The sequence below is a fragment of the Python bivittatus genome, unplaced genomic scaffold (assembly GCF_059951505.1).
Source record: "Python bivittatus isolate LINGU-HERP-01145 unplaced genomic scaffold, Pbiv_v1 ctg000350_np1212, whole genome shotgun sequence".
In the NCBI taxonomy this organism is placed as follows: Eukaryota; Metazoa; Chordata; class Lepidosauria; order Squamata; family Pythonidae; genus Python; species Python bivittatus.
Window position 1 is genome coordinate 41,905,863 of NW_028277074.1, and position 26,062 is coordinate 41,931,924.

At 37.9% G+C, this 26,062-nt stretch overlaps 1 protein-coding gene across 1 annotated transcript in view; it reads right to left on the bottom strand.

Moving 5' to 3' along the window:
- Positions 1-26,062, bottom strand: part of GABRG3 (gamma-aminobutyric acid type A receptor subunit gamma3) — a 380,486-nt gene that overhangs the window by 343,485 nt on the left and 10,939 nt on the right. The gene's annotated exons all lie outside the window — the stretch shown is intronic.

The following is a 26,062-nucleotide window of genomic DNA, read 5'->3' on the forward strand; positions in this document are numbered from 1 at the left end:
CCACAGTGACTTTGCAAAAGAATTTGCCCATTTGTAAATTCTAGTGTATGGAGTATTATGTTCCCTTTGACATATACATCTTCCTCTACAGCTTGCATTTGTTACCTTCATTCTATCAGATTTTTAAAATACTTGTTACAGAATATTTAATTTTTAGAGTCTCCTACTTTAATTTTCTATCACACAACCTTTTACCTTCAGTTTTCTTGAACAATTATACATATTTTTAGAACTCCACAATCAGAATAACTTCTACCCTCATCCTGAGATTTAATAGCCCTTCTACACAAGGTAATTTATGCTCGTGTCCTTTGGAGGAAACTGAATCAATCAAACACACGTCCTTCTTCACTGCCCCTTTTATTAAATTGGCATAAAGATTTAATTATATATTTGTTATCAACCAAGCACAGCAAAATAGATGCCGATCTTATTCTTGTCCTGTTAGCAGACATCTCAGAGATGACCTCTAGGAGAGTAGCTAAACTTTGCTCAATGGCCATTGCTATTTGTCACAAGATAGTTTAGTCTCTCTTGTATAGAATATTATGGACCCTCAAGGCAAAATTTTAAAACTGTCATTTTATGATTTTACAATGTTAAGTAAGAGTGAGTGCTAGATAGCCCATTTATACTCATTTATTCATGCCTATAAAGCTTAAAAATTAACATTTTAGTCACTGTTGAATTGAAATTTGTATTTTACTGCTTATTTTTAGTAACTGATCATTTGATTAATAGTTCTAATAGCTCAGTAAATTAATGGTGTTTTTTAGATTTTATTTTTTCAATGTTTAATTTTATTTTAACTATCTTTAAATTGTATTAACTTTGATCATTGTCAGTAATAAAGTTTAAGCATACCCAAGCATTAGACTGTTTCTACTTGTAACTAGGCCCTTTAAATAAATTTTTAAAAAACACCATATTTTATAAGAACATCAAAAGCATCTGCATGGAGTGTCAAAAAGTCAAGATGGTGACTGCACCTGCATGACCAAAAGCCCCACCCCCTTTTATGTGTGTTAATACATGTTAAAAAGGGGTGAGGCTTCAATTGCATGGTTTTAATGACTGCCAGCCCCATAGATGCCCCTGAATAACATATATAATATGTAGGACATACCAATCAAACAAAATCTGATCCCGAAGCAGGGATTCTTCCAGAATGAGATGCTTCTGAAATCATGTTGGCTTTTATAGTTAAATCTGTTTAAAAGCTGTTCTGTGATCTTCTTGATAGTAAGCTACTTTTCATTCAGTGGACCCCATCCTATTATATAAGCCTGACTTGTTCCAAACTGCCTCACAATGCCTTACATATCTACATCTCTCTTCCATCATCTTAATTTTGCTCATCTCTGCTTGTCTAACTCCTTTTAGAACCGATAGCATTTGGGGAGAAGTCATCTTGGCAGTCCTAAATTTCAAAATTTGGCTTCCAGGGCTGCATGACCAAGATCATTATCTCCTTCCATATGGATTTTAAGACTGCCTATATGGTGATCATTCTCTGTGATGGCAGAGGTGCTTTCACACTTAAGAGTGGTATACCACTATTTAATCCAGGAAGGTCTCTTTTAGCACCTGTCTCTCCCCCATCTTCTCCACATGACCTATTTGGCCTCAGAAGAAATTTATTCCTTAGTATCCAAGAACTAACTGTGATGATTGCACACAAGGAACTTCTACCTAGGGAGATAGTCATATGATACAAGGTGCAATATACTGGGGAGTTTCCACATCCATGCTGGCTATATGTCTACACCCCCGTTGTTGTTTGACTGGGTTTGGGAGGCTAATCTACCTGGACAGCTAAGTTGCTCAATATATCAGGAGATGGCATGATCATCATCAAGAGTTCATATATCTGCCAACAAAAATCACCAGTGAAATATAAATAACAGTGTTAGGGTTGTGAAAAGTTAGTTCAAAAACCCTGAGGAGGAGAAAGGACTCATTCCTACCTCGTGCAGAGCCATGAGGAGAAGAGAGGGAAATGAGGGAAACAGAAAAAAAGGCGGGCTCCAAGCCCCTCCCACACAAAGCAGCAAAGCTAGGCTGCAGCGGAGTCGCCCCTCACTTTGTGCTTGTGTGAGACAAGCTTGGTTGAAACCCCGTATTTTCCAACAAACAGCAGTGCATAAATATCTATATAATTTGAATAACTTTCTTTGCTCGTGTAACTGGGCGACAATATGTGGCTGGAAAGAATTTACCTGTGTGGGTTACTGGTTGCACAGGCTTTGATAGAACAAACTGAAGGACAGTTTGAGACTAGATTCACATATATCACTAACTCATGATTGCTTAATTCTACTTTGGTGAATAAAGCACAATTGGCTGGGTTTACGTAGCCATGTGTTATGGTTTACAGGTGACAATTATTGAAAGCACATTAGCAAACAATGCCAAAGCAATTATTTTATGCAGCATCTGTGAGCCCAGCCTATGATGGCCCCAATGAAGCTTCCATACTCAGAAAGAGACACATCTGAACAGCAGCTAGATTCAGATAACACCATAGGCTTTTTCTAGGTGCCTGTGTGCAATGATCTTAGACTCACCTTCTCAAAATCAGAATTCTACAGGATTTTGACTCTGAACCAGCACAGCAATTCCTGCATTTTTATATGTACCTAAACACTATATCCATCACAGAATAATTGAATAAAGTGTTTTAAGTGATTGTCAGTGCTATTGAGCCAGCAATCATGCCAAATATAAGAAAATTCTTTAACATCCTTCTATTTATAAATCCTGCCAAATATGTTTACATAGGTCACATTGATTTCAGTAGTAAATAGAAGTGTTTCACTGGGGTTGTCATTGTGGTCTGTGACAACTCTCCCCAGAGTGTTGTCCTCCAGATGTAGTAGAATTACATTGCCAAGAATTCCCAAGCTATGAATCCTGTAAATTATAGTCACGATTCATCTGGACTATACTAAGTTAGGGAAAGTTAATCTATGGAATCTTAGAGGTGGCAGAGTGGATTTGAACTGGGAAGATAGGGTTCAAATTTCTGCTCAGTCAGGGCCTTCAATAGACAGTCTTGGGCAGGTTGTAATCTCCTAGCTTACCCTCCCTCACAGGGTAGCTGTGCATTAAATGAGAGAAATGAATACATCATAATAGACTAGTTGAGTTCATTTCACTGCAAACTTGCTGTGAAGTTTCTCCTCCAGCTTACATCATTCTAACTTGAATATGTATCTTAAACATTACTTACTGGTCAAATTAAAAAAAAATGAGTCAAGAATGTGAAATAGATTATCTTTTTATTTTTTCATTTATGCTGATTCAAGACAGTAAAATGTTTGCTGTACAACTATTTTGGCCATTTAATGGAAGTTAGGTATTCAGTATAAATCTAAACAGCAGATACTGATGAATGTCAATTGCATTTCTAAAGCTTAATATTTTTGGCATGTTATGAAAAATAATGAGAAGAAACTATCCAATTTTTTTTTTGTTAAATAAAATCCAGTCTAATGTTCAAGTTGGTTCATCAAGTTAAACTTCTCTCTGTGACAATTTGGGAGAGTTAAAAGAACCAGAAACTCAAATTGTGCTAAAGAATAGTGTTAGATGAGCGAGAGTCCTAGCTTCAGCAATCAAAAAGGAATCTGAACTTCTTGCAACAAATACCGCTAATTAATGTAGCCCTGGCTATCACACAACTGAAACAAAAACAGCAATTTCAATACTGCTCCTGCTCTTGAGAAGAGAAGCAGAAAAAATGAAATAATGGAGGCAATTCTAATAATATATAATAGGCATAATTGAAAGACACATTAAATAGGCAAAAAAGGCACAAGGGCATCACAGTTAAGGATCCCTTGAATTTTCAAACTATTCTTCCGGTAAGAATAATTGAACTCTTTGGCATATCCCATCTTGAAAAGAATTCAAGTGCCTTGTCTGCTTGCCACAAATAGGAGCCATTTTACTTGAGTACAAGAGAAAAGGCCTTCAGAGATGATCACAACATTCCCCTTTCATTTATTCCTGCCAAGAGAATGCTTAACTTCTGGGCCAGCTCTACCATTCAGGAGAGAGAAGCAGCTGCTGACATTGTAATATGTGCTATGCAACACGCCCAGGACTTCTAAAGTAGCTTCTTCCTTTCAGATTCTGTTCCATTCCCACAATAAAGACGTGTTCAACTACCATTTACTTCACTTGTCTATACTGAATGGGATGGAGGAATCATCGTATCCCTTTCTCAAGCAGTAACACATTTAACTCTGTCTTACCGATAGACATCAGCATCATCTTCTTTAATTTGTTTTAAATTTTATTTTATTAAATGTACAAGACTGCTCAAATCTACAATGACTCTGGGTGGCATTTAGTAAAACCAACCCTAAAATGCAGTTAAAAACCTAAATATCCAGAAGAAGAATAACAATTGAAAAATACACTGCCCCACACTCTAACCCAAGGCCTGGGGAAAGGGCATGTTTTCAAATGTGCTCTTTTAAGCATGGTCACGGTAGAATCCAGATGCATCTGGGGGGGATAGCACTGCAGAGGGCAGGTGCTACAACAGAAAAGGCCCACTTCCTAGGTCCCATTAAATGACACTGCTTAATGGATGGGACCTGGATCGTGCCAATTCTGCCCAATTGTACAGGCCTGGCAGAAACCGTAGAAAATAGACAATCCTTTAGGCACATGGCTCTTACACCATGAAGGGCTTTATAAATAAAAACTAGCACCTTAAATTGCATCCAGAAGACTACTGTTAACTTAAGCAAAGGGGCTATATGGCTATCACAAGACACACCCATACCTGCTGTGGTATTGAATTTTGAAACTTCTGCAGCTTTCAGGTGGTTTTCACAGGCAGCCACATTTAGAGAACATTGCAATAATCCATGCACAAGGTGACCAAACCATGAGTGACCATCTGAAAGGCCTTCCAGTCCAGGCAACAGTGCAGTTGGCACACAGGATGGAATTGTGTGAAGAACTTCTTAGCCACAACTGCCACCTTCTCTTGTGAGTCCAAGAACACCCCCAAATTGTGAACCAGTCCCAAAGGGCCTAAAGATGAAACATTCCTGTCTCCAGGGGATCCAAAACCTCACAGCGACTTGGTCTTGTCAGGTTTGAGGTTCAGTGTCTTCTTCCTCATCCACTCTTCCACAGCCTAGACATTTGGGCAAGACCTTAACAACATCACCTGGTCAGTCTGGGATCAAGATGTATAACTGGATGACAGGACACCCCAAAGTGACAGATGACCTCACACAGTGGCCTCATGTAGAAGTTGAACAGAAGGGTCAAATATGTAAAGGGCTCATATACCAGGGCCCTTGGAGTTGATCTCTTCCATCCTGTCAATATTAAATGGATCCAATCAGAGAAGGAGGATGCCTCCCACTCCCAGTCCCTGCAGATGGGCTAAAATGATACCATGGTTGGTGCTATTGAAAGCCACTGAGAGATCAGGAAGAACCAGGATGATTGCACTACCAGCATCCCAGTGGTAAATACTGTAAATATCTTTATTGCAGTCAAAGACCAGCACATAATAAAACTTACTAGTATAAAATGGGTTACTTGTATATAAAAGAACAAATTATAAAATTAACTGGCATATTAGTCAGTAGGTTGTGCATGTTACATATAACATGACAGAATTTAACTACACTTAGGGTAAAAGAGTCATAAATACCTAAGAGTAAAAATTATAATTACAATTGATTAGAATGACCAAGAAATATGCTTAAATATGGGATTATCAATTCTGACCATGTACCAGCATAAAATGAGCAATATAATAAAATGGGTTTTAACAGTTTCTATAACCCCTTTACCACTTGGGCAAAACCTTAATCCAAATGAGATGCCTTTGTTTTCCCTTCTAAGATTGCAGAAGGCAGGGCATCAAAGCAAACATCCTGTGGTCATCCACAAGCTCAACCAATGCAGTTTCACTACTATATCCAGGCTGAAATCAGACTGAAAGTGGTCTAGATCATCAGTTTTCTCCAGGATTCTCCTTAGCCATAGCTCCACCATATTTCCTAATAAGAGAAGATTGGAGACTGGATGAAAATTGTCCAGTGCAGTTGGGTCCAGTAAAGATCTCGTGAGAAGGGGGCAGATCACTGCCTCCTTCAAGGTAATGGGGACTGCTCCTCCCTCAGCAAGGAGACATTACAGCATGGAGCCAACCACATGTCACCTACCTAGTAGCCCTCATTAACTAGGACCGACATGTATCAAATAAACAGGCAGTCAGATTAGCAGATTCAAGGATCCTGTCCACTTCCTCAAAAATTATAGTTTCAGACTTACCTCATTAACCACACAAGACCTTGCTTCCATTACCTCAATAAGACCTCAATAATTCTGGGAGTTGAAGTCCAGAATTAACCATTTTAAAGTTGCCAAGGTTGAGAAACACTGCTCTAGATGCCTCAAATAATTCTCACAGTGGCCCTGTAAATGATCCTGTGATTCATTCCTCTCCAGCAGGGAACAAGTTACTTTCAGAAGAGCCATGGGATGGCTGTTTGTGGACATGAAAAAAACTGTATTTTGCTGTTCTCATTTTTATTTTTATTTTATTTAGTTATATGTCACATTTATATAGCTGCCCATCTCATACAAAGCAACTCTGGGAGGTGTACAACAATTAAAAGTAGAACTAGTGGATAAAAACAGGCAAGATAAAAAGTGATAATTAAAATAAAAACATTATCAAAAAAACTAAAAATGCATATTTTAAAATATACAAACCCCATGGAAAGAGCAGAATATCAATTACAGCGGAGTCATCTAAGAATGTCTTCGGTTCCGAAAGACCCCCAGGCCTGATGGCACAACCAGGTCTTAAAGGACTTCCTAAATGACAGCAGGGAAGCGGCAAGCCTAACTTCAGGGAGGAGAATATTCCACAAGGAGGGAGCCATGGCAGAGAAGGCCCACCTCAAATGCAAGCCCCTGGCCGATGGAGCGTGTAGCACACCTTCCCTGCCAAATCTAATGGGATGGGCTGATGTAATCCAGGACAGGCAGTCCCTCAAATAACCCACCCCCATGCCATGAAGGGCTTTAAAGATCAAAACCAGCACTTTGAATTGGACCCAGAAGCAAACTGGCAGCCAATGCAACTCGCGAAGCAGAGGTGTAATATGTGCTTTTATAGGGGCACACATAACTGCCCGCGCCGCCACATTCTGCACCAGTTGAAGTTTCTGGATACTCTTCAAGGGCAGCCCCATGTAGAGCACATTACAGTAGTCCAATCTAGAGGTGACTAGGTCATGAGTAACTGTGAGCAGAGCCTCCTGATCCAGGAAGGGGCGCAATTCGTACACAACATGGAGCTGTGCAAAAGCCCTCCTCCTCTTTGAGCAGGAGTCACAAGTCTAGGAGGACCCCCAAATTGTGCACCGAGTCTGCCCAGAGCAGTGCCACCCCATCCAGCACCAAAGATGGTATAGTCCCAGAACTGGCAGGATGCTGAACCCAAAGCCGCTCAGTCTTGCCAGGGTTCAGTTGAAGCCTGTTGTTCCCCATCCAGACTCTCACAGCCTCCAGGCACTGGGATGAGGTGTCCACAGCATTGCTTACTTCACCAGGGGCAGGGATGTATAGTTGCGTATCACTGAACCCTTATCACCACAATGTAACCCCTAATAAAAGTTCTTACTTGTGTTCAGTTGAATTCATTCTTTGTCTTCCTCCAGTGGCACTCTAGGTTTCTCTTCTGGTGTTTCATCTCCCAGGGTTTCTTGGAAAACCGGGTTTACCCCAGGATTGAAGACAGTGGGGAAGCTGCATAGAAGCATCCAATCCAAACCCTGGTCAGCATGACCATTCCAAGCTGCAACCAGGGTCTCAGTCAAATCACCCATGGGAGGGGAGGGGAGGGGAGGGGAGGGGGGAAGTACCCATAGCTTTCTCCTCAAGCACTTCTTGTTGAAGTAAGCACCGTAGGAGAGATTTATGGTGGGACAAAATGGTCCCTCTTTAATATATAATGTATTTTTTAATCAAAAACAAAGGACCATATATCCAGCCCTTCATATTATACATGGTTCACTTGTTTGTGAGATGGGTGGCCATATAAATTTGATGAATAAACAAATAAATTGGCATAATCAGAAATAAAGAACTGCCACTAAAGGCAAGGTAAGAAAGTAGCTCTCCCAGCTTAGCAAAGAGAATGCTGAAAGTTGCCATCTGCCTCATCTACACTGCAGATGAGCTGAATAAAACTGACTAAGGCTGCTATCCAAATCTCGCTTGCTAGGGATTACTTTCCATTTAATGGATTCAGCGGGACCTTGCTCTTTTTTTTTTATAAACATGCATTCGAATGCACTGTAATTGTCAAAACATGTTCCAGAGAAGAAGAGGAGGAGGAGGAGGAGTTCCTTTGAATGAACTCTAGCTATTCATCTGTTTATTGTTTCTAAGGGAAATAAGCTAACCAAATATTTATAAATATATCTCCTATAATGAAGATTAGATAGAGGACTCTGGAATAAGATTTTGGCCAACAGCTGGAGATGTATCTTTACAGGACAAGGATTGCAACATCTCAACTTGACCTTAGTTAACAGAATTTCATGGCTTCCCTTGACCTTACCCATGTCCTGGAAGAAAGGCCAGTGCACAAGCTTACAAAAGTGTAAATTCTATTCTGGATCATTGTCCACCATTTAAACATAGCAGCAGAAGAGTCATCTTGCTGGAACAAACCCAGAGTTAAGCTCAGGACTGTGCAAACTGTGGTCCTCCAAGTATTGCTGGGGTATGACTCTGAGAAGCACAAGCCAGGATTGTCTTGATCCCCATCCTGTTTTCCACAGTGGATAACCAAATGGTTACTAGTATACCCACAAGTAGGATATTCAAAAGTAACAAATATAGAGTACAGCAGGAAAAGATGGAAGAAGGTCACATATACATATAACCCATTGCTTAATTCTAGTCTGGTGAATAAGGTACAATTGGCTGGGTTTACTTAGCCATGTGTTATGGTTTACAGGCTACAGTTGTAGGATGTGCATAGTACACAATACCAAAGCCAAAGAGATGCATTGTGAGCCCAGTATGGTGGCCACCACAGCAGGAAAAGATGAAAGGATAACCTGCTAGTTTATTTCCATGCTAAACTTGAAAATTGAGGTATACAGGTACAGTAAGTAGGTGATTCTTTTTTGCAGATACAATCCAGCAGGACATATCTGGAGCCCTCTGCAATACAACAAAGGTCATTTCCCATAGTCATAGACCCTGGGCAGGAGAAAAAAATGATCTTGCTAGTTCTGTCAAATATGTCAGTCATGTAACAAATGGATCTCCACCATTTGGTGCCACTTGTCAGATGGATCAATCTTAACAATTGTTTCAAAGTGCTGTCAGCAACCATAGAATTATGTGTACTGTATCATAAGTGGAAAACTGATTAAAGATTGTCACAGCTGCTATCAGTCTTCTCGAATCAACTTCTTTAAAACAGTTCTTGGTACAGAGTGGTTATTTTCCATAAAGGTGGGGGGGGGGCAGGAAGAAAATGTGTCCAAATGTCAACACTTCCAGGCTAACATTTAGTAGACCAACCTACAAATATTTAGAGTTATTATATAGCTGTTTGTTAGATATATCTGTAACATCCAAACAGCATAGTGTTGATTAGATAGGCCACTGATGAAACTAATGAAAGCATGAATGAGGATTACCCTGATTTTCTGAAAACCTGGCAAAATTTCCAATGATACATATCTTGTAGAAGTAACTCGTAAGAATAAAGTCTGCCTTCATTGTGCCTTTGAAGATCTACAGCAGCCTTGCCAGATTCAACACTGCTACACTTTTAGATTTAATTTCTTATGTAGCATCATAAAGGATGACTATGTTTTTAATATATCTATACTGTTACTTGAAAGCCACAGAGAAATGAAGAAAAATGCATTTTGAATCTGCTGTTTGAATTAATTATACCTTCTAAAATGCAAAAGTGTGAGCATGTTGGAAAAGGGCCAGTCATGTAAAACAATATACACAACTTCTTGCCTCTAATGAGTGCACTGATTCTAGCAGGAATTCCTTATTTTCTAAGGGGTGGGGGAGTAATTCTAAGACCTCACCATCAATCCACAAGTAACAAAAACAGAGGGAGGAATTAAAACAATGACGGGGAACTGTTTTTACTATTAAGCCTTGTTAATCCACTAGAACAATAAATTGGGGTCTTTATGGCTAAGGATGGCCCACCCAGCCAGATCAAAAAATGAATGGGATTTTCAAACACTGCAGGATTATATAGCTGTTTCTCAGAGTGGCCTGAGAACAAGCTAATGCTGAGAATGGCATGTAATTAGTCGAACAGTCCCATGCTTTTGATCTTAGACTGAAGGAAAATGTGAGTTGATTGTCCAGCATGCACAGATTATAGGAGCTATTGAATGGTACTTCTTGGAGACACTGGATGAAATTGGCATGAAGCTAGTTTTTTGACAAATGCTTGGATTACTAATCACCACTAATGATGATTAGTAAACCAAGCATTTCTTTCTCTCATGCACACGCACAGCTACATTTCTCTTTGGTAACCACTTACTATTAATGAGTGCTTCTTCATACTAAATTATTCCTTCCTTCATTTTCTCCTGCTCCCTTCCTTGCAATAGTTTTATTTATCACTTCATTTCCTCCATTCTTACTTTTCAACAGATCAACAGTTTTGGAACCAACATCAATTTGTGAGTATAAAGAAGAAAAAAATAATGTTTGCACGTGTGGTTTGGTTTGGTTTGGTTTGGTTTGGTTTGGTTTGGTTTGGTTTGGTTTGGTTTTTTGCAGGGTGGGAGTGACAGGCTTGGTAGACTGATGGGTGGAGAAAATAGGGAAATGAGCCCAGAACAAGAGCAATGGAGAAAGAAGTGTGTGTGTGTACACACACGCGTGTGTCAAAATGGAAAGGTAGGATAATACCATAACTCATCTTAAATGAGAATGATGTAGGAAAGGTCTGGAATAAAATGAACTGGAGCTACAAACCCTCATATCCTGTGAGATCCTCACATGCAAACAGCTACAATCATTTCAGGTTATAAAACTTATCCATCCATGAGCAATAGTAACCACTGCAGAAATTAGATGTAAGGGACATGGGTGGACAGATGGATTTGTTTGAATGGGGCAGGAACAATGATATGAGGTTGGTTAGAATGATGTCTCTGTATGTGTGAGAATGAGATGTGGAGGGGATGGATATAATTGTGTTCCTGCTCTCTTTTGATTTGTGTTAGTACATTCCTCCTGAAGTTTCTCATCAAACTAAGATAATGTGCCCCGTAGTCTGAAAAAAGGTCATGACCCATGTTACAAATTAGACATCTGATATTTCATCTCTGGCATCAGCAGATAAATGATCAAGTGGCAGGTGTTCAGATATACTTCTGCTGCTATACAAAGTGGACAATATGATCTGTGCCAACCAACGTTGTGTCTTGCCTTGCTGTTTTAAAATACTGTTCCTACTTTTTCTCTGAGCTCATCATTATCTTCTCCTTTTCTTCTCTCTCTTTGCGTTAACTTATGCAAACCTTTTGAAATGTTTTCTTCTTTTGTTAAAGAGATCATACATAACAATAGAAAAATCTGGGTGTGAGAAAATATTTATTGTATGATTGTTTTAAAAAATCCCAGTGATTAGAGTTTGCAAAATGTGGTCTGATTCAGTGTATTGTCGGGAGGGAGGGAGGGAGGGAGGGAGGGAGGGAGGGAGGGAAAGTATAATAGAATTTCTTGAAGAACAGCATGAATGCCCCAAATGCATACTTCCAAAACATTGAACATAAAATATTCTTTTGCTTTTTTGCGCCTCTGTATGTTCACCATTCACTGGCTGTAGGAGCTTCCTTTCATTCACTCCTGGCCTTCTTATTGGAGCCATTTGTATTCCCAGTTTCTTCTTTAGTGCATCTCCTAATGTTTCCTATACCTGATTTCCCCCCCATCCCCCACCCCCACATGTTTTGCTACTTTTTTCTTTTGTTCAACATATTCTTCAGGGATTTTTTCCATATTGTCACATCAACTACATGCTACCTCATCAGGGGCAGCATACCTCTGCATAAAGGATTAATGGCAAGACAATCTATTGTAGTTATGTAAATATATTGTTTGTTGTTGTTGTTTAGTCGTTAAGTCGTGTCCGACTCTTCGTGACCCCATGAACCATATTGTGCCAGGCCTTCCTGTCCTTCAATGCCTCCCTGAGTTTGCTCAGTTTTATGCTCATTGCTTCAGTGATGCTCTCTAACCATCTCATCCTCTGCCGTCCCCTTCTCCTTTTGCCCTCAATCTTTCCCAGCATCAGGGTCTTCTCCAAAGAGATCTCTCTTCGCATTAGGTGACCAAAGTATCTGAGCTTGAGCTTCATTATCGATCCTTCCAATGAGCAATCAGGGTTGATTTCCTTTAAGATTGACTGGTTTGACCTCCTAGCAGTCCAGGGGACTCTCAAGAGTCTTCTCCAGCACCACAGTTCAAAGGCATCAATTCTTCGGCGCTCAGCCTTCTTTATGGTCCAGCTCTCACAGCCATACATTACTACTGGAAAAACCATAGCTTTGACTATGCGGATCTTTGTCAGCAAGGTGACGTCTCTGCTTTTTAATATGCTATCTAGGCTTGCCATAGCTTTCCTCCCAAGGAGCCAGCGTCTTTTAATGTCATGGCTGCAGTCTCCGTCTGCGGTGATCTTGGAGCCCAAATAAATGAAGTCTGTTACTGCTTCCATTTCTACCCCTTCTATTTGCCAGGAATTGATGGGTCCAGATGCCATGATCTTAGTTTTTTTAATGTTGAGTTTCAAGCCAGCTTTCGCACTCTCCTCTTTCACCCTCATCAAGAGGCTCTTTAGTTCTTCTTCACTTTCTGCCATTAGGGTGGTATCATCTGCATATCTGAGGTTATTGATGATTCTCCCTGCAATCTTAATTCCGGCTTGTGATTCTTCCAGCCTGGCATTTCTCATGATGTACTCTGCATATAGGTTAAATAAGCAGGGTGACAGTATACAGCCTTGTCGTACACCTTTCCCTATTTTGAACCAATCGGTTGTTCCATGACTGGTTCTAACTGTTGCTTCTTGGCCCGCATACAGATTTCTCAGGAGACAGGTAAGGTGGTCTGGTACTCCCATCTCTTTAAGAATTTGCCACAGTTTGTTGTGATCCACACAATCAAAGGCTTTTGCATAGTCAATGAAGCAGAAGTAGATATTTTTCTGGAACTCTCGTGCTTTCTCCATGATCCAGCGAATGTTGGCGATTTGATCTCTAGTTCCTCTGCCTCTTCGAAACCCAGCTTGTACATCCGGTAGTTCTCGGTTCATGTATTGTTGAAGCCTAGCTTGTAGGATTTTGAGCATAACCTTGCTAGCATGTGAAATGAGTGCAATTGTGCGATAGTTTGAGCATTCTTTGGCATTGCCCTTCTTTGGAATTGGAACATAAACTGACCTTTTCCAATCCCGTGGCCACTGTTGCGTTTTCCACACTTGCTGTCATATTGAGTGCAGCACTTTAACAGCATCATCTTTTAGTATTTTAAATAACTCAGCTGGAATACTGTCATCTCCACTAGCTTTGTTGTTAGCAATGCTTCCTAAGGCCCACTTGACTTCACTCTCTAGGATGTCTGGCTCAAGGTCAGTGATCACACCAGCGTGGACATCAGGGACATTAAGATCTTTCTTGTATAGTTCTTCTGTGTATTCTTGCCACCTCTTCTTAATCTCTTCTGCTTCTGTTAGGTCCCTGCCTTTTTTGTCCTTTATCATGCCCAACTTTGCACTAAACGTTCCTTTCATATCTCCAATTTTCTTGTAGAGATCTCTAGTCTTCCCCATTCTATTGTTTTCCTCGATTTCTTTTCATTGTTCATTTAAGAAGGCCTTCTTATCTCTCCTTGCTATTCTCTGGAAATCTGCATTCAGTTGCTTATATCTTTCCCTTTCACCCTTGCTTTTCACATTCCTTCTTTCCACAGCTATTTGTAAAGCCTCATCAGACAGCCATTTTGCTTTCTTGCATTTCTTTTTCTTTGGGATGGTTTTAGTTGCTGCCTCCTGTACAATGTTACGGACCTCCGTCCATAGTTCTTCAGGCACTCTGTCTACCAAATCTAATCCTCTAAATCTATTCATCGCCTTCACTGTGTACTCACAAGGAATATGATCTAAGTCATACCTGAGTGGTCTAGTGGTTTTCCCTACATTCTTCAATTTAAGCCTAAATTTTGCAGTAAGAAGCTCATGATCTGAGCCACAGTCAGCTCCTGGTCTTGTTTTTGCTGTCTGTATAGAGCTTCTCCATCTTTGGCTGCAAAGTATATAATCAATCTGGTTTCGGTATTGACCATCTGGTGATGTCCATGTGTACAGTCGTCTCTTGTGTTGTTGGAAAAGAGTGTTTGCTATGACTAGCTTGTTCTCTTGACAGAACTCTATTAGCCTTTGCCCTGCTTCATTTTGTACTCCGAGGCCAAACTTGCCTGTTATTCCGATTACTCCTTGACTTCCTACTTTAGCATTCCAATCCCCTATGATGAAAAGGACATCTTTTTTTGGTGCTAGTTCTAGAAGGTGTTGTAGGTCTTCATAGAAGCGGTCAACTTCAGCTTCTTCAGCATCAGTGGTTGGGGCATAGACTTGGATGACTGTGATATTGAATGGTTTGCCTTGGATACGCACTGAGATCATTCTGTCATTTTTGAGGTTGTACCCCATTACTGCCTTTCCCACTCTCTTATTGACTATGAGTGCAACTCCATTTCTTTTAAGGGTTTCTTGGCCACAGTAGTAGATATAATGGTCACCCGAATTAAATTCACCCATTCCCGTCCATTTCAGTTCGCTGATTCCCAAGATGTCGATGTTCAATCTTGTCATCTCATGTTTGACCACATCCAGCTTGCCTTGGTTCATAGATCTTACATTCCAGGTACCTATACAATATTGTTCTTTACAGCATCGGACCTTCTTTTCGCTTCCAGATACATCCACAGCTGAACGTCCTTTCGGCTTTGGCCCAGCCGCTTCACTCTTTCTGGAGCTACTTGGAATTGCCCTCCGCTCTTCCCCAGTAGCATATTGGACACCTTCCGACCTGAGGGGCTCATCTTCCGGCGTCATATCTTTTAGCCTTTTAACATTGTCCATGGGGTTTTCTTGGCAAGGATACTGGAGTGGGTTGCCATTTCCTTCTCCAGTGGACCACATTTTGTCAGAACTCTCTGTCATGACCTGTCCGTCTTGGGTGGCCCTGCACGGTATAGCTCATGGCTTCACTGAGTTACGCAAGCCCCTTCGCCACAACAAGGCAGTGATCCATGAAGGGGATGTAAATATATAAATATTCATAAATAAATAAATATGTTTTCTTTGTTTGTAAACCCATGAATGTCTACTTGGCCACCATGTGGAATAAGATGTTCTATTGGCCTTGGTTCTCATTCTATCGATCCATCTTTTCCTATATTATAATTCTAACCTCTCCATGTTCTTTTGATCCTGGTGTTATGTTTTTGCTGTTATTGTTGTTTTCCTTTAAGTTCCACTTTTCTTTCTTTACATTACTGGCAAAGCACTGTTTAAGAAGCCTTGTGTCAGATGTTGTTCAGCAATCCATTTTGCACATTTGTATGTGCTCTTAATAATGCATGTAGGGATAGAACACAAGTTTGAACATCAAATTAAGGCTTATATAAGTGTACTTGCCAGATTACATCAATGGCATTGCAGTATGTTTGACACATTTAAACTGGAAGTACAATGTTATAAAAGGTTATTTCTTCTTTCCTCTGGCATTTTAATTACTATACTATGAACAAAAATGCCAGGTAAAGAAAATCTTTTAGAAACAGTATAATCACGCTTCTCAAAAATGAAAATACATATACAACATTCTTGTTGGTCATAAAATAATATCATTAAACTTTGCCATGATTGAAAATACTGAAAAACAATCTTCAATTGTGTTAGGGATATGACTCATCCAGACATACCAAAGTTATCCTGCTATGATATTGGAAAGAATTTCAGAAATTGAATTGCAAATTAATATTGAGTCAAGCAATAGGAGCTATGAAGACTGTGACTTCCAGCTTGAAAATTAGAGCTATTAAGCCTATTGCTATCCAGATGTTGCTGAACTATTAATCCCAGCAGATAAAGCCAAGGTAGCCAATCATGAGCAATACAGTAAGTAATAATTCAGCAACATTTGAAGCACCACATCTGGAGATACTTCTGCTGTAAAAGGATGGACCTACTATTTTTGCATGGCAGTTTTTAAAAAATGTATTATACTAGGTCGGATCAAAATTTAGGAAAGACAAATTGAAATCAAAATCAAAATTGATTTGATCTGAATAACTAAATTAAGTCCAGAGAATGACTAAATCTCAATCCAATTTACTGACTGAATTTGAAAAATCAGAAACAAAAAGAGAAGCTGGTATTTTGATCCAAACTTTCTTATGTGCTATTTATTGTTGTTTAATGCACATTTTCTATTCTATGTCATATAAAACAGTATTATTTTTATCTAGGATATGTTAAATCATTTTAAAAATGTGCTGTTAAAATGTATTTTTAACTAAAAACTAAAAGTTAAGTTAAAAACAAACTACATCTTAAATAGAGTAGGAATGTTAAACAACATCTATAAAGGTATACATGAAGTATTTAAAGCTAGAATTTAAGTCTAAAAACAAAATCAATTTCTTTGGTGGCAGTTAAAATCTAGGCTTAGTTTCCAAAGTTTACTATATTCCCACATCACTGACTATAGCCATAATCTGCAGAGGAAAGTTGACTGATACAGCTAAGTAGTATATTTTCTTTATGTGAACAACTTTATTCTGAATGTTCAGAACTGAAGACAAGGTCCAAAAACAGCCAGGGGGAGCATTACTTTTGTTTTTCCAATTCCTTAGGGTTCAACTATATCGGAAATATGGCCACAAGTTAGAAACAACTTTCAAGAAAAAAAGTTTTGCTTCAGATCCATCTAATTTCAGTGACAACACCTGAAACTTTGAACATGGCAGCTTCTCAGAACAAGTTTAATTGCTGTGGTTTTGGATTTTTAGGCATTACTGCAGTTCTTGGAATTATGTCTCAACTAATTCTCAGTGAAATTCTAGGTTAAAGGATCATTACAAAAATAACGTCTGGCTAGGCCCACTTTCTGGTCTCTTGGGATCTAGAGGCAGCATCTCCAGAAAGCTCATTTTACAAAATGACTAAATCCGAATAGAATAGAACAAGGAAAATTCAGTCACTCATTTGCCCTTTTCCATGACTGAGCTTGAAAGTGAAACCACAAGAAAACTTCATAGTTATAGGCTCTGGGATGTTGACTATGACAAGTCTGTTTGGCACTGAGGACAAGAAGACTGGCTGTGTCCATGCTATGAAATTGTAGTACAGTAATAGCTTGGGATTTAAAAAAAGTATTGTAATTAATCTCAGGAGTCAAGACTGGTTGAAGAGGCACACAAAAAAAGAAAAGAATAAAGAACAGCACCTCTTATGTAGCACATGTATATAACATAATGTTTTCAACTTCCCTCCTACTTTATCCCCAACTCCACCCCAACATAATTCTTGAACTGTCTTTCAGTTTCCAAAATGATTTGCTGATGCATTTATTTAGAAAAGGTAGCCTGAGTCTCAATATACTGCATGTAGCCCCTTACTGTAGAATGCAGACAACTGTATGCTGGCTTGCAAAGTAATCTTTGGATTAGAGATATACTAACTTGCATAAAAAAAACAAGAGCTGTCCTGGGGTAAAACGAGGCTTTAGTTGCATTTATGGCATGCTGACCAAAATGTACCCAAGCCAACCAGTATTTTGTCCATACCTATAGCAGGGAAGGCTGCATATGGCATGAGTATTACTAAGGCTGGTACCCTATTCTACTCTTTCTGTATCTTCCTAAAACGCATTGTGTAAAAGCCTTAGCTGATTATTCTGAATGAATGCAACCTGGGCTAAAATGTTATTATCTTAGGTAACATGAATTGATGGGTGGAAATGAGTCAAGAACATTGAAAAAGCAATCAGGCCTGAAGAATGAATATTAATCATGATTGTTTGGTGAGCAACTACTTAGAAAAAGATGTATTCTATTTGAATATGTGATTGAAGCATAAATCTCTTCATGTGTACACATGGCAAAGGAATTAATCTAAAAGCATGTTTAATTTGATTATTCTGAAAGACTGAAAGAATTAGTGAAGGATACAAGGGGGATGAGAGATTTGGAAAGTGAGTCAGAAGATTATTTGATGGTGTCAGAATGAGAACTTGGGAAAAGAGTTTGGAAGAAAATGAAAGAAGTGAGAGAAACAAGTGAAAGTAGAACAACTGTAGGAAGAGAAAGGACAAATCCAATATGCAAAAGTATTAGAAGATAGATTTATCTTCCAACTACAATGAATGGTGAAGTGAGGTAAGGAAAAATTATGGGGAATCTGCTTGGAACAGAGTGGAAAGAATTAAGTTGAAGGCACAGAAGTGTTGGAGTTATGCTGAACAGGGGTATGAAAAAGTAGGTTTGGTAGAAAGACGAAGTAAAAGAGGCTGAGGATTAGAAAAATTGCATATAGAAGAATGGCTGCTGCAAGAAAGATAAAATATATGTATAGGGCTAAAAATGTATATGTATAGGGCTAAAAAAGATAGTTACAAAATTGTGATCAAAGAGAGGAGGAATGGTTAAGATTACAATAAGCAGAAACAAAGTGATTTTGATAGAAAAAATGTTTTAGCAGTAGATAAAGGGGCTAAAGAAATATCCTTTAGCAGAATCAATGGAATTAAGAATAAAAATGATGACATGATTAGGATAAAACTGAAGTGAGAGATAGAATAACTAGAAAAATGATAAAATATAAATATGGTTTGCTTACGGAATTGCTGTGCAACATGTTTAATGAGAATTGGAAGAATGTCATTATTGTCCCCATATATAAAAGGAAAGGTAGCAAGAATTAATACCAAACTATAGAGGGATTAGTTTGTTAAGCATGTTTGAAAAGGTGTTTGGCAGAATTCTGATTGAAAGGGTATACAATGTGACAATGAGTAAAATCTGGAAAATGCAGTGCAGTTTTATGCTTGGCGAGGTATGCACCTGTTCAGCAAACGATTAAGAAATGAATGAATGCGAGGGGAGGGGGAAGGTTATTGTATGTTTGTTGACTTAGAGAATGTTCATGATAAATGGAAATAGTTTAAATTACAAGTGAATGCTTATAGACTATACATGAACTGAGAAAATATAGAGCAAATAAATAAATTTGTGTATCTTGATTTAAGCTTTACTAAAAATTAAAAAAATAGAATGAAGAAATTTAAAGATGTATAACTGCTGATAGAGATGTAGTAAAATCAAAACATGGATAATGACCCAAGTGACTATCAAGATAATAGAAGCCTTTGAAAGGTGGATTTGTAAAAGATGATTTAAAATATTATGAGTTGAATGTACATTCAGCAGAAATATGACTCATCCAAAGAATGGATAAATATATGGAAATCATAAATACCATCAAGAAAAGGAAACTGGAAAATTTAGGACACATGAAACACAGCAAGTAATAACAACTACTTAAGTTCAATACAAGACAATATTCAAGAGAAACACAATACGGGTAAATAAAACATATCCTGCTGAAAAATCTATTCATGGCTTGGCAAAATGCAAAGTCCTTGTTTGTTACAATCAAATCAAATAATAAAGAGCATTATTGATAGCCAACATCTGATAGGAGAAGGCATTTTAAAAAAGAGGAGTATGCTTTATTTATATTGCTGTATAAAAGTGAGAGAGCTATCTGAAAAACATACAGTAAAAGTAAGTTGAATTCAGTAGGAATGGGGTGCTACTGATTGGAGACTCTTGATTTTACAGATAATATGTTTAATATATTTATATCTTCTTTTTCTCATCAAGTATCCAAGTTAGTATTTTATAACTATAGTATATTATTTTTATAATAAAATAAAATAATAAATGATACCATCTTTAAAAATTGTATATTAGAATATTTAAAAATTAAAGTACAGTTTAAGGATTACACCAAAGCAGTCCAAAGCTTAAACATCATTTTCCTGCTTCAACTGAGTAATATTCATGTCAACCTGGTACCAGAGTGATAAATAAAATAACGTGACAGAAAATGTTTTGTGGAGAAGAAGTTCCAAATATTGAATAAGACCAATCTTCAGTTATAATTCACTTAACATCTGATGGCATGAGGAGCTTGAAGCAACATTTCCATTAATAACTGGAACTTATACACAAAGTGATATGGGAAAAGGAGATCTTTGGATGACCTGGAGCATTTCAGACCTTAATAAGTCAACCAAATATTTTGAAGTGAGCTCACACTAAGCCTGGATGCCCACTCTCTTTAAGCATTTGCAATAATGTGCTCAGAACAGCAAGTCCAGTCAATAAACTGGCCATTAAAAACTGAATGAACTTTTTCTCCATTTTTTTTAAATACAGTTCTTTGAAGAACATATAACTGTAGTGTAGCTTGGAAATTATCAAAGCATGGCCCATGTGATCATATAGCTTTGCTTTAAAGGAAATTCTAGTTTACTTTCAGTCAGGTTTTCCATCTTGCTCTAGCCATCATCCCTGTTGCTTCATTTGTCTAAGGTCTGAGGAATATTGGTAAACAAAATTTCATCAGTAGAAGAGAGTGCTTAGGAATAATGGCGTCAATCCCACAAGTCATTTATCTACCCTACACATTGTTGTGAAAGGCAGGCTTTAAACCTGACTTCACAATGGGACCAGTCTAATTGACAGACACAACATCTCAGTTTCAGTCAACATGAATTCTTAGAGGACATGGACTCTTCCATCTTCCTAGATAGGAAGGGCTTTATTAGTGAATGAGACTACAGGCAAATCTCTGGGGAAATGGAGGAAAGCAAGAAGGCGAGTACTAGTGAAAGAAGAGAGCTGACTATTCTCACCCAGCCTCAGTTTTATGTAGAAATTCCAGGAAGAAGGAATTTTCAGATGACTAAAACTGAGATAGCTTTTATTTTCATGTAGAAATCTAAGGAAAGGTTCACTTAGAACTTTGCTTTGTGTGCTACTGAGTAATTTTATTTCTTTCTGTTCCAAATGGCAAAGGATGTTTAATGTCAGTTTCTTTCACCCATGCATGAATACAAGAATTTGTCCTTGAAGGGTTTTTTGTTGTTGTTATTGTGTCTTTGTAACCTGAATCACTAAACTGAGGCATCTTCTATTTTCCAAAGCTGGGATAGCAGAACACCGTCCTGTAGTCTGCCAGAATTCTTCTATTTACTTTTATATATTCTGATATATCTTTTTGGCTGTTGTTTTCTATTCATTTGCAGCTGCTAGATTCCCAGATTGGAACAACTCTGTGATTTATATTTTCCAACACTTATTATCTGCATTTAATTTTTAATGCTAAAAGGAGTCTTTCTACAATTTTTTCTTTTTAATTATTTTTTTCTCTATACCTTGTAAACTGATTTATCTCCAAAAAAAGGAAAAGCTGATACCTCTAGTCACATACCTTAGTGCCTTATAGCTGCCATAGCAGCTATAGGTATTAGTATAGCCTTTTTCCTCTTATCTAGTAATTGTCTAAAGTAACAAAGTTATGAGAGTCCCATCTCTATCACACATCAAAGTTGGGGAGATGAAGCCAGAAGATATACTCCCTAAAAGGTAGTGGCAGATTGTAGATTGATGAGGTCTTCAGTGGAAAGGAAATTATGTACAGAAACCATCAAGAAACCATTATATTCCACCACCCACCACCCCACCCCCTTCAGGCACCCTTGCTGATCTCTATAAATAGCCACAACAGGGTCACATCACCCTGGGCACAGAGAGAACTGCTCCTGCCTGTGCTCCTGCCCTCTGAAGATGCCGGTCACAGGTGCTGGCGAAACGTTAGGAAACAAAACTTCCAGAACACAGCCACACAGCCCGGAAGACCCACACCAGCCATTGTATTCCGGCCATGAAAGCCTTCGACATTATGTTCCTTCTTCCTCTGGCCATTCTCATTGGCCTCCCACCCATGCAAAGTTTTGAAGCACCTCTATATCTGAACTTTACCAACTAGCAATTTATCCTTAAGAAGGAAATAGTAACATGACCTCATCCTCAAGTCAGTCACATCTCAACCACCCAATAACACCAAGTAAAGCATAGTTTCTATTGTATGAATTGGGGCTAAAGTATCCTGATTCAACCATTTTTAGGATGGCTGTGAAATAAATAAATAAAAATTTTATTAAAGACTTTTAGAAAGGAAGAGAAAAACTAATAGAAACTAATGTAAAGTAAGAAAAAGAAAAGAGAAAGAAAGAAATCAAAAAGAAAGCTAAAAGTGCAAGAAAGGAGAAAAAAAGTAAAAGGAAAACAGAAAGGAAAGAAAAAAGATACAAAGAAATATCTTCCAATCTTCTTTACAGCAGTTATAAGTACAATTATAAATTTACCTCTTACAATATTCTATGGTTACAACTTAACTCTCTTCTTTCTATAATCTATCCTGTCTAATCATCAAAACCATAAATCATAAGTTAAATTTTTTTCTGTTTCATGCAAAGTCGATAAGGGGTTTCCAGTCAGCAATAAACAGAGATATTGTCTTTTCTTTGAATGAAGAAGTCAATTTAGCTATCTCTGAATTCCTGAAGGTTTTTAATGATGTAATCATGGCATAAATGTTGAAGTATCCCAGTACCCAAAGTCTGGATTGAAGACCAACTCTGCAGGTTCAGGTATGGTGTCTTCTAAACCCTGGTGTGCCTGGTTTCTTTCGGATAAATAAATAGTGAATAAATAGTAAACTTTCTATTTTCCGTCATACTCTATCCTTTCAAAACAAAATAGAAGGAGTAGGATATTGAGTTTCTCAAGGATACATTTTGCTTCGATGCATTCAACCATACTCCAAAGTATTCTTTTCTTCCAGCTTGTAGGAATTTGTAACAAGTAAAATAGGTTCATGGGTGCCCTGCTAAGACCTGAAAGGCCAGATCGGTGACACATCATTCTGAAGAAGGTCTTTGTATGATTACTAAGAGTCAATGCTGACTTGATGGTATATAATCAATCAATCAATCAATCAATCAAAATGACAGATACATTACAAAAACCTGGTTGCAGTTTAAGAATCTTGATGCTGCCTGGAACAATATTCCCCCCTTTGCCTGTTAATTAGAATAGATAAGAGGCCACATAATTTATGTCTTCAGTCTAAGCCCAGATTTATGAATCCATGCTATGAGATAATAAGAATTATGTTGTCAACAGATGATCTTTAAATGTTAGGAAAAATGTGTGACTTTAAGTCACCTTACTGAAACTCACTATGACTTGATTATTTTCTGTAACATTAAAAGTGACCAGTTTATCTGCTCATTTGAGATTCATGTGTAAGAGATAATCTATTTCCAAGTTAGTGGCCTGAAAGGCAGGCTATACACGATAAACTAAAATATTGCTCTTGAAATCTTGTTGCAAATCTTCCTAGTGTTGTGAACTATGTTATTGTTAAAGCTTGGAAAGCTGGTGTTAAAAAGCTTGTAAGTCTAGCACTGCATATTGTGACATGGAATATTAACTGTTGTGTAGCCAGTTCACTCATAAATAAAAGACTAAAATATATATTCCTCGGCATTGAAAACACTATTATTTTTATAAGCTGAATAAAATTGCCATTTCCTAAAAGGGATTGAGTTTAATAACAAACTAGCAATGACATTATATATCTAGCATCCAAGTCTTTCTCATACACAGATAAAAATCTAGCCCTTCCCCACCATGGTTTCACACACACACACACACACACACACAAATACAAGCATCACTGATTGCTTTTCAGCAATAAATAGCTAGTTTCACATTGAGCTAAATTAAAGCCCAAAAAATCACATTATGCTTAAGAGTCACTGAATTTGTTCCAGATTTCTCTGTTCTTGATCGATGATAGCTTCCCTGGACTCTTCTGTTTGAACCTTGTTATTTGGCCCCATATTAATTTGGTTATCTGAGAAAAATGTCAGCATGCTTCATATCTAATTGCTAAGCTGCTAGGAGAGCATTTGCAATCTGACTACATTGCTGTTGCTAGAATTCTAGTTTTCATCCTCACTGGACATTTTTCTCTTTACTTCTTTATTGATTTTATGTATTAATAATGGTTCTATGCCATCTTTTCTCCAAAGCAGGGAATAGTAAGCTGGGCAAAGCCATAGAAAACAATAATAAAACCCTTTAAAAATGTGAAAACAATCTAAAGCAATTTAAAAGGTCAAACTCAATAAATTGATTCCTAATTCCTTTTTTGAAAGCTTAGAGAATGGGGACAAGTCATTACTCTGGTGGGAGAGAAGTCATAGCCTAAAAGCAATACTAAATATATCCATTTCTCATGAGCCCATTCATGTTTGGTTTTCTTTCCTATTTTTAAAACATGTTTACACCGTCCTATTTTTTTTAAGAAGAAAAAGCTTTAGCGTTTGTCCTAGGTCCATCCACAAAAAATTGCCAATTTCATTAGATGCATAAAATGTTAAACTGAATTATGAATAGATATTAACACAGCATACACACATGCACACACAGAGACATTGTTCATTCACAATTTGTGAGTTTTTAAACAATGTAAAATGCAGAATGTTTATTGTCAGTGGTTATTTCACAAAGCAGAGGTTAGGTGATAGTACCAACATTTTTCGAATGAGAAACTTAGAAACTTAGAGTGAGATTTTTTGTTTTAAAAAAATACCCCTTTTCAAACCACATGGAATCAAACCTTTAAGTCTGACCACAATCATCAACAGCTGAAATGTTTTTCCACTGGGCACTGTAGTTACTTTTTAAAAAAAATATTTTAATATCTGGGTCTGTTTGTCTGTCTGTCTGTCCGCCATCCATCCATCCATCCATTGGCCTGCTTGTCAGAATGGAAAATAGAGAATATTACTAGCAACATTATGGCTACAGCACAGTGAAAGATGAGCAAGTATAGACCCCTGATGGCATTGGTAGCGCTATAATAGTTAGAGGAGATCTGGGACACAGCTGGCACTGGGGTCTTTTTCAAGATCGGGCTTCTGTGCCTTCATTCATTCATTCATTCATTCATTCATTCATTCATATATCAAACTTGTCATCACCCATCTCATTAAAAAGCAACTCTGGGCAGTTTACCGAAAAGATAACAGCAGTTAAAATACAACATAAAAGCAATCTTAAATAAATAATAAATTCCAAGACTGCAGAACATGGTCTGATAAGTCAACAGTTGGCCAGAAGTAAACAATTCCATTTCTACTAACCATAATCTGTAAGAGGAAGAGAGTTCAATGGAAAGCTGTGTTAATCTCTCTCTCTCTCTCTCTCTCTCTCTCTCTTTCTCTCTCTCTCTCTCTCTTCCCCCTTATTAGTGGAAAAGAAATTTTAAAGCTATTCTTTCTTGGGCATAATAAGCCCAGTTTTGTTTAGCCAAAGCGTTTCAAGAAACAACATTGTTATCTTTGCCAGTTTACCAAACCAGGATCAAAGTAAGCTTGCAGTGAAAAGACTCATCTTTATAATCAACTCATCAGAGCAAATTAAGCATGAGGATATGACTTGGATTGGGAAGGATTGCACTGGTAGGAAAAATAAGTGAAGAACAAATAACTCAATGCTCCGATCAAAACTTTTTCAAAAAACGTTTACAACGGCTGCCTTGCATATCTTCACTTTCAGATATATAACTGTCACTTATTTTTGCATCTTGCTGCCTTTTGTTTATATATATATAAACAAGCATATATTGGTAGTGCTATAATAGTTAGAGGAGACAGATGCAGGATGTGTTACCCTCTGTTGACAGAAGCATTTGCACAGGTGTGTGTGTGTGTGTATACAACTGTGCAAATGCTTCTGTCAACAGAGGGTAACACATCCTGCATCTGATGAAGTAAATGCTATCAGCCCACAA